Source organism: Metopolophium dirhodum, chromosome 1 (assembly GCF_019925205.1).
Source record: "Metopolophium dirhodum isolate CAU chromosome 1, ASM1992520v1, whole genome shotgun sequence".
NCBI lineage: Eukaryota > Metazoa > Arthropoda > Insecta > Hemiptera > Aphididae > Metopolophium > Metopolophium dirhodum.
Window position 1 is genome coordinate 79,138,831 of NC_083560.1, and position 9,526 is coordinate 79,148,356.

Here is a 9,526-nt window from a genome sequence, read left to right on the forward strand (position 1 = left end):
TTTATGTATTTCCAGATTTGTCCTCTCGTGCCCTGTCATTGGCATTGTTGTGCAATTTTGTTGTATGTGCGCGTTACACCTTGATGTCCACCAAGAAGATTTTCATGAAATTCCTGGATGATCTGTAGTTTGCTATCTGCCGTTAACTCATCGTGGGTGTATATCTGAATATACACAGGAGAGTCACGGAAGATATACCTTAACATATTTCGTACGACTTCCCACTTCAGTCCATCAAGGTGCAACCTAGACGTGGACAAGCGAGCTCTGTAACTTTATACTTGACACAGATTGACTTGAGGTTCTGCAGACTTTGAAAGAGGATTTCATAACTTGTTTTTTGCCATAAAAATTCTTTTGTGATTATATAAAACACCTGATGATTGTTCACATTGATTGTTGCAATCTTTGTTGTTTGGCATTTTTGTCGACGAAGTTTATTAACTTTTCCAAATTGGTTTCGGAAATCGAATGCAATTCCTTTTCTCGATTTAAAATCTGCCAATACACAATGAGCTAATGAGATTCCAACATCTACGAAAAACAGATCTCCTGTTCGCTCGGCAATGTTCTTCGTAGGACCCAGCTTAGTTTCATCTGCTTCCAGAAATGCTTGATAACCAACATCACCTTCGCCCTTCGATTCTAAGTAAAGGTGTTCGTTATCTACTAATTGTAAAGAGATTCCTTGAGTTTCTGGAGGTTCTGACTGGTTATGATGTCCCAACGAGGTTTGAGCTCTCGTAGTTACCATTTGAATACGACTCAGTGCGTCAGCATTGGTATTATTCACTCCTGGTTTGTAATCAATAGTATACTGGTACTCTTCAAGCTTCAAATGCCATCGAGTTAAATGTGATCTAAGGTCTGTAATATTGAATAACCGAACCAATGCACGATGGTCCGTTATTACGTTAAAATGCTGTCCAAAAAGGTACGGCCTAAATACTTTAATTCCCCATACAATACTACTTAGTTCTTTTTCCGTAGTGTTGTAGTTGATTTCAGCCTTGTTTAGTGTCCTTGATGCGAAGGCTATTGGTAAATTCTATCCAATAGGTCCTTGAGACAGAATACAGCCTATGGCGTAGTTGCTTGCATCACACGTTAGATTAAATGGCTTCTGGAAATCTGGGTATTGTAGAATCGGAGCTTGAGTGAGGAGGTTCTTCAATTTTTCAAATGATGTCTGACATAAATCGCTCCATCTATAAGGAACGTCCTTTTTTAACAATGAGGTCAGTGGCTTAGCGATCTGCCCGTAGATCCTGATAAATCTTCTGTAGTAAGCTGATAGTCCTAGAAAAGACTTGACCTCTTTCACATTTCCCGGAATCGGAAATTGTTTCACACAACTTATTTTCTGAGGATCTGGCTTGACTCCTTCGTCAGTGATTCGATGTCCGAGATAATTAACTTCTTTTCGGAGAAATTCGCACTTCAGTGGTTGAAGTTTGAGATGATATTGGCGGAGTCTCTGAAAAATCTCGGTGATTTTCTGTGAATGATTATTTAGATATTTTGCATAGATAATGATATCATCTAGATATACGAATGCTTTGATTCCATTTATACCGATCAAAACTTTATTCATGAGCCTCTGGAAGGTCCCTGGAGCTCCCTTCAAACCAAATGGCATTCGTTAAAATTCGAAATGTCCCCGGTCTGTAGAGAACGTCGTTTTGCTACGGTCGGAGGGATGCATCAACATTTGGTGGTACCCATGGGCTAAATCCAAGGTACTGTAATATTTTGACCTCCCTAGTTGGTCCAAAATATCCACGATGTTTGGAAGTGGGAAAGCATCTCCTATCGTGACCTCATTCAGTCGGCGAAAACCCACACAGACACGGTATTTAACCTGGCTATTGACGTCAGGTTTCTTCGGGACTATTAAGAGTGGAGCGTTCCAAGGTGATTCACTAGCTGTAATCACACCTTCCCGTTCGAGAGCCTCCATTTGGTCCGTAATTTCCTGTCTATGCCTTTGTGGTAAACGGTTGGGCTTCACGTGAATTGGTGAAACCGCTTCTGAGGTTCTGATCCTGTGCGTCACTGCTGTAGCTGCTGATACTCGATCTCCTTCTAAAAATAATATGTCTGAGTAGTCTTGACAGATGGTCACTAATGATTCTTTTTCTTCACAATTCAGATGATCGGTTCTAAGTGCTCCTTCTGAGGTACTAATGAGGTTCTTCCTGTCGATCCGTGACTTGTACCGAATCGATCAAAGCTTCCCTGAACTGCTCGTGGACCAGTTCCTTTAAATTTGGCGTCTTTAGCCTTATCGCTTCTTCAGTAGGGTTGATGGATGTGGCTAACACCCTTTTGTTTTGTACTTTGATTACAGCGTTGCTGCAAATGACTGATTTCGTGATTTCTTGACATTCGATTATGATGATTTCGTCTTCTGCGCGATCCACTGCTTCTATTCCTACAAGGGTTTCAGTGCGGGGTTGTAGCACTATTTCAGCCCCGTCAGGAATGATAACTTCATTAGTCTGATAATTCAGAATGATTTTGTTTTCCACCATAAATGGCCGTCCAAGGATACCATCATTGGGGATCGGGAATGCAGAATGGATTACTTGGAAGATGATTTTATCCTCGATATATAGTTAAAGTTGTGTGTGTACTATCTGGTCATTAATGCCCTTCAGGTGATATATAACGTCTTCATACATGATTGTCTGATCCACGAGAGAAGATATTTTTATTAGATTAAGCTCACTCCCAGAGTCTAAAAGTAGCTTTGATTTTTTGCTGATGGTCTGTTCGATGTAGCAGGTTAGATGATCTCGATCTAATTTTGCTTTGAAGTAGAGGATTTGGCGTTGCCGGTGTTTTTAACTCGCTCACCGGGCGCCCACCGCTTGCGGCCGTTTGCTGCTGGTTTTCCTGCTGATAGCCTTCATTTTTGGAGTTTATAAAATTCCTTTTACGACAATCTTTCAACAGGTGTCCTGGCTTTTTACAATAGTTGCATTCAATGCTTCTTATTTGTGCCGTTGTGGAAGAAGATCATGAGTTTGTCGTTGTCGGTTTGCTTCTGCAATCCTTTGCCATATGACCAATTTTACTACAGTGGAAACACGTGGGTCTCTTCGTGGGTTGGTTTGGCGCTCCATATAGCTTCTTTGTCGCTTCTTGTGAGTTTCTGACCCGTTCTTCTTCCTTTGCTGCTTGTATGGCCTTGTCTAAAGTTAACGGATTCCTGGCCTTGATGAAGTCTTTTAGAGGTCCTAGTTCCTCTACGAATACTTGAATGCTTTGCCTCTTGATACTCGCTCCTAGCGCTTGAGCTACCTCCCAACTGTGCCCACTCGTCTCTTGCTATATGATGAGTGTTTGGAGTTGCTCAATCCTATTTGCGTAGTTAGTTACATCTTCTCCGATTTTCTGTCTGGTTGAATACAGTTCTGAGAATAGATAAGTGGTCGTCCTCTGCGGTTCCAATGCAGATTTTAACGCTTCCTTTAGTTCAGTTCAATGTCTTATTTCCTTAAATTTGACTGCCTGGCGGGCTTTCCCTGACAGTCTAACTTGGATATCTTGGAGAAGTTGAGCCTGTACATCGTCATGTGCGCATGCTAACGCAAACTCGCATTTTTCCAAGAATATCTCCAATTCCTCCTACTTGTCTCCACTGAACGAGCCTGGCAAGAGTTTTAGAGCGGACTCCAGTCCTATTGTCTCTCCTCTTGATCTGAATGAATATCGTACACCGGGTTGATCTGGATTTTCTTCGATTACTTGAGGATTTGTTATCGTCTGTGTGTCTGCATTTGATGGTCCTTCAGAATTTACCATGACGCTTCGCTGGTTATTACCGGTATCACCCTGTGTTTGAGCTGTTTCCTGAGTACCTGGATTCATGGTTTGGTCACTAGAGTTAAGAGGAGGGGAGGGTATTTTCTGGTCTAAAAGATTTTTTATTCAATGGATTGGTCTAGGATATTAAGGTTGAGTCGATATTCTGCTTCCCCCAAAACGGTATCTACTTCCCCCAAAGTTACTGAGACGTTATGTATTAACTCTGAATTATGGTCTATTAGTTCTGATGAAGATGTTATCAGTACTGATATTCCCAATAGAACGTTCGGATGTCGGATTTTCTGGATTTGAGAATCGTATTGGTAAACTTACACGAGGACTTGGTGGTACTATTGGATTACTCGATTCGTTATCTGAATTTGGGGTTGATCTATCTCGAATCGTTTTCCGCTTTTCCACTCATTAACCACTTAGCTACTTGACTGATACTTAATAACTTGCTAATTTGATATGTATAAGTGTGTGTATTTACATGCAATTATACAACACTGCTAAGGTTAACTACGATATTAATATTATATTAATACAATATTACGGATTTATGATTCTGAATCATACATTTAAAAAAAAAGAAAACGTACTTATCAGTTAATACGGATGATGACCACCTATCACTTGATCAAGATACGGTTACAGTTTTTTTTTTTTTTTAAATATCAATTTGTTTATTTTTACTCACAGTATCGCAGTTACAATGATCCTTGCTATGGTTTTTTTTCTATATTTACTGATTTTTTTACACTTCTACGGGATGCTCTGGATGGTTTTCACGGGTGTTCGGCTTGGCTTGAATCGAATTCCTTGACTGTTAACGACGACTTTTCTCTTCGACTGCGCTTGTGGAATCGAAGTTCGCTAGTCCCGAAACTGCTGGCGCGGGGACCACTACACCCTGTAGTGGGTTTTTATGATAATACTAGTATAGTATAATTTTATTTCACGTGTCTATGAACCCGGCGCACTCGTGTAGTATATTTATATAAATAATATATACTACTATGGCGACGACCCGTGCGAAATATTGACGAAAACTGAGATCGCGCGTAATATTAACGTATATGATAATACGATATATATATATTATATATACCTAATACGACGGCAGCGGCCCACACTGCTTGATACCACTAGACGGCAGTATTTGTTTACAAACACGACGTTACAGCGGCTATATTCTGCCGGCACTATATTATAATATATATATATATATTTATACACACGGCGGCGGCACAGACGTTCGGTTTCGTTAGTACACACTACACACGGCGGATGCGTGCGTGCGTAAGTGAGTGTCGTCTGATTCGGCGGTACTATCGACACGGCGGCGGCGGCGGCGGCGCGTGTATTATGATATATTATAAGTCGTTTTTGTGTGTATCAATAAATTGACCTTCGGTTTCAGCGGTAACACGTACAACGGACGCGGCGGCGTTGATGCTCATATTACGGGTTCGCGTTCGCGTGCGTGCGTGCGCTACTAACCATTCGTTCGGGCGGCGCTACTGCGTGTTCCCTCTCCTTGTCTTGTACACTGGAGTTCCTGTACAGCTCGATGTTTTGGATTTTCTGCACGGATGTTCTTCTTCAGATTTTCTTCTTCACTTAATTATATTAAAAGCATAGATTTACTTTAATTCGAAATCACACGACATTTACTAACTTATTGTTTAACGAACTGGAATCTACGGATCCCACCGCTGCCACCAAAAATGTTATGGACGTCTCCAAAACCGAGTTTGTTCGTTAATAAAGGAATACGTGGTGTTACATATTAATACATATTAATATGCTTGCACACTATCATATATTATACTATTACTATATCTCATAGTGCGTATATCATACAGACAGGGGTTCACAACAACATCCTGCTGAAATAAATAAAATATTTAAGGGGTGTTACCGTGCGTTTCAAAGGAGTACAATATAAACAATTTTCTATTTGTGATTATGCGGGTCGTGTAAATGTGTACGTAGTAAGTGATCATTATTGTGAGTGAGTGACTGTGTATAAAATAAATAGTGGAGCGCTCACACACTTGCACGCACATGTCAGTAATGCAGCACTCTACACAATAATTTTATTACAAATGTGAATTTTAGTGAAACACTTAAACTTAGTTTCGTATTTCCAATAATATAGCTCACCGAGTAATACTATAGTATAAACACTTATTATACAAATTGAAGAGATAGGTAACCGTAATTAATATATTATATAAAATTTACGGCTGATTGCCTAAACAAAACAATTGGTAACATTGAGACGTGTTGTTAAGTGGTGATAACATGTCATATCACCACACTAACGTTTGTAACCGATCTAGGTAGCACCAAGGTTAATAGAATATATTATATACTGTAATATTAATATATTCTATTAACCTCAAGGTACCATAGCTATAGATGATAGAAATTTCTATCGTTATATTATTAAATAATGTTAAATCGACTTTTTGAAAAAAAAACATACTTTTTTATACTTTATGGACGTATTGATATAAAAACAATAATAACAATTTGGCTGATGGGGGGGGGGGGGGGGGGTCATTGCTAATATTATAGTAGTAGACAGTGTTACTCTATGAGCCGAATCATATCTACCAAGGTTTATAGATAATAGAAGTATATACTATGAAGTATTATATCTTAAGCTTGCACAGCAGCTACGTCGTTCGTCGTGTATTTTGACGGTGATAATGTCAAATCTACAACATTTATGTTCAAATAACATAAATTAAGAATTGAAGATTGATGATATATGGTACTTCAAAAATTGTAAAATGTATTTTTGGTGACATACAACATATTATTAACTATAATAAGTGTTTATTTACTTTATAGTTTATTGCCCCTGATAATTGTATTAAATGCAACTTTATATACTTAACTGTAATCAATCATTGGCTCATTGTTGGAATAGGAGGTAACTATTATGTCAGAGCTATCATGAACATAATAATAATATTAACATAATAGTTGCAGATATAATTTTAATTACATCGTGTTTCAGAAATGGTGTAGACCACTCATGGGTATGGGTTGTATCGTTTTGACTCGTTATTAGCTCGTCATTAGATCAGATTTACAATTTACAAGTATGATGCCCAAATGAATGCATAGTCGATGTATGTGTCAAATAAATTGACTATGCATACGTCATACGGATATTAAAAACATAATCATTTTTTCAAACAGCATTCGTAAATTATTGCATTGTGATAATGTTCTTAATAAAACTATACCGGATATTAACATTAAATAGCATAACAACTAATTTGCGGATATTTGAAAAATGTTGGTATCATTTAGAAGTCCGTACCTCAAGAGTGGTGTGCAGAAATGGGACCCCTGGTTCTATTTCTGTTATACCGGGCTGGGAAATGATTTGTGAATTCTGATAATTAGTTTGCAAATTATTTGCAAAATGTTGGTACTAACCTATAAGTTAATACTTCAAAAGAGAGGATCTGCGTGGCTCTCTTACTTTAATATTTTAATATTATTAGACTAGTAAATGATTTGCAAATTCTGAAAATCAATTTGCAAATTTAATATATAACATTCAAATAAATTGGTCATGACTTAACTTATGTACCCCATGTTTATGGGTCCACACTCAGTGCCCATATGTTTTCGTGACTATTTCGACTCATCAATATCGAACATCGAACCAATAGTTCTTATTGTTCCGTATTTATACATAAGTATTTAAAATACGTGCAGTGATGCGACAGTATTCTTCCCGACCAGTTATTATATTCGTGGTGCAAATTGTATGTGTAGTACAAATATACAATAGTAGTAATGGTCGTAGTAATTACATAATTATAATCACTCATAGCTGCCCCGAAACACTGTAAAATTTTTTTTTGGTATTCCAGAGAGCGGCACGTGAACGTGATCGTCAGTGAACGCTCAAAGTGATCCTTTGAATTCTATTGACTTGAGCATGGTTTGGGGTGTGCTTGAATAGGTTAGTGCTTGCTTTGGATAATTGGAGCTCTAAAATTTGAGACTTGAGCCAGAGGCCCGTATTTTATATGTTGTTTCTAAATTAAATTAATTTTAGATTCTGAGCGGTGTTTATTTTTTTTTTATATATACTGTATACAAAATTTCTACCAGAAGGAGTGCTTTGATTTCAACATAATATAGTACCTTATATTTTAGCAAATTGGATCAAGATGGTACTATAGAGACTTTCTCAATAGTTATTTAATGCCACGGTAAAAACTACTGACAAATTACGAAAAATCACTAAAAATGGGATTTTAATTTTTAACGCTTTGTTTATCACCATAGCAACGAATAAAAAATTATAATATTATAATATTAATTTGACTTAAAAGCTATAATAAATAATAAAAAATTTAAAAATCCAGACTGATAAACCGTCTCTTTTCAAAATCGTTTTTCTTATATAATGATATTATATCATTGAATTAAAGTTTAATACAATCCATTATACATTGACTCACTTGTAACCTACTGTACAGCTGAGTGACATCCATTTACCCGCTTGATTTAATGGTGTTTTATAATTGCGTGCGGAAATAATTATCCCGGTCGAATTGCGTGCGTGGTTTTTTTTGCAAACTGATCTGCGTGAAATATAAGTGACAAATTTAATATACAGTATAAATTAAAAGATGTGTTATAGGTACTAAAAATGTTCAAATTAAAAATAATACAAGTTGATTTACAAATAATAATTGTGTATCTCTTTTTATTCATCGTATAATCGATCCGGTTGCTAATTTATACTTAATATACTAATATATACTTATATTTTATATAGATTGTTAAAAATATGTATCAAATTATAGTCATTTTGAATTGCGATTCACTAATATCTAGTCCCTTTATGAAAACCCATAATTCAGTATATTATTATCTAATTCATCAGGTAGCTATACTATAAGATGCGCAGATCGACTAAAACCTGTCACTTGTATTCAAACTTTCATGCAGTTTGAAAATGTCACGAAAAATACATGCACACAATATTTTATTATTGTCGACAAAAGTCGTTTTTTACTTACAATTTGGATGCAGCCGGATTTAGACATCAAATATTAAATAAATTTAATAGTGTAAGTAAAATAGTCATTATAAGTTGTTAAATTACATTATTTTTGTTATTATTATTAGGTATTATGTATTATTATACATTAATATTATAATATGTTCAAGAAGAAATTACATTTATACCTAAACATTTATTCTAATTTATTAACGTTACATTTGACTAATCTTGTTGTATGAGAAGGCCTTAATAAAAGAGTGGGGGCCAAGAATACTATATAGATATCACCTGGAATGCAGGTATGTGCAAGCGTTTGCAGTGTCTATATTATTTTAATGTAAAAATCGTAGGTTGTTCAATTAACATAAACATATTATAATTTATTATACTTTCCTCCGACAAAGTTAAACGCACATTTAACGATTCCACATCGCTTTCAAAAACTGCATATGTACTATACTTTTCTCTTATTAATATTAAAATTATCTTCTCTCTAAAATTGTGATCATATAATATAATACATCCTATATTGCAGATTGTACATTGCAGACAGGCCTCAAAATGTAATAGTACGAGCCTTCTTCGTTTTATTTTATTTTATTTTCTGTCACTACTATAATTAATTGTTTTTAATTATATTGTAATAGTTAAGATATAATAATT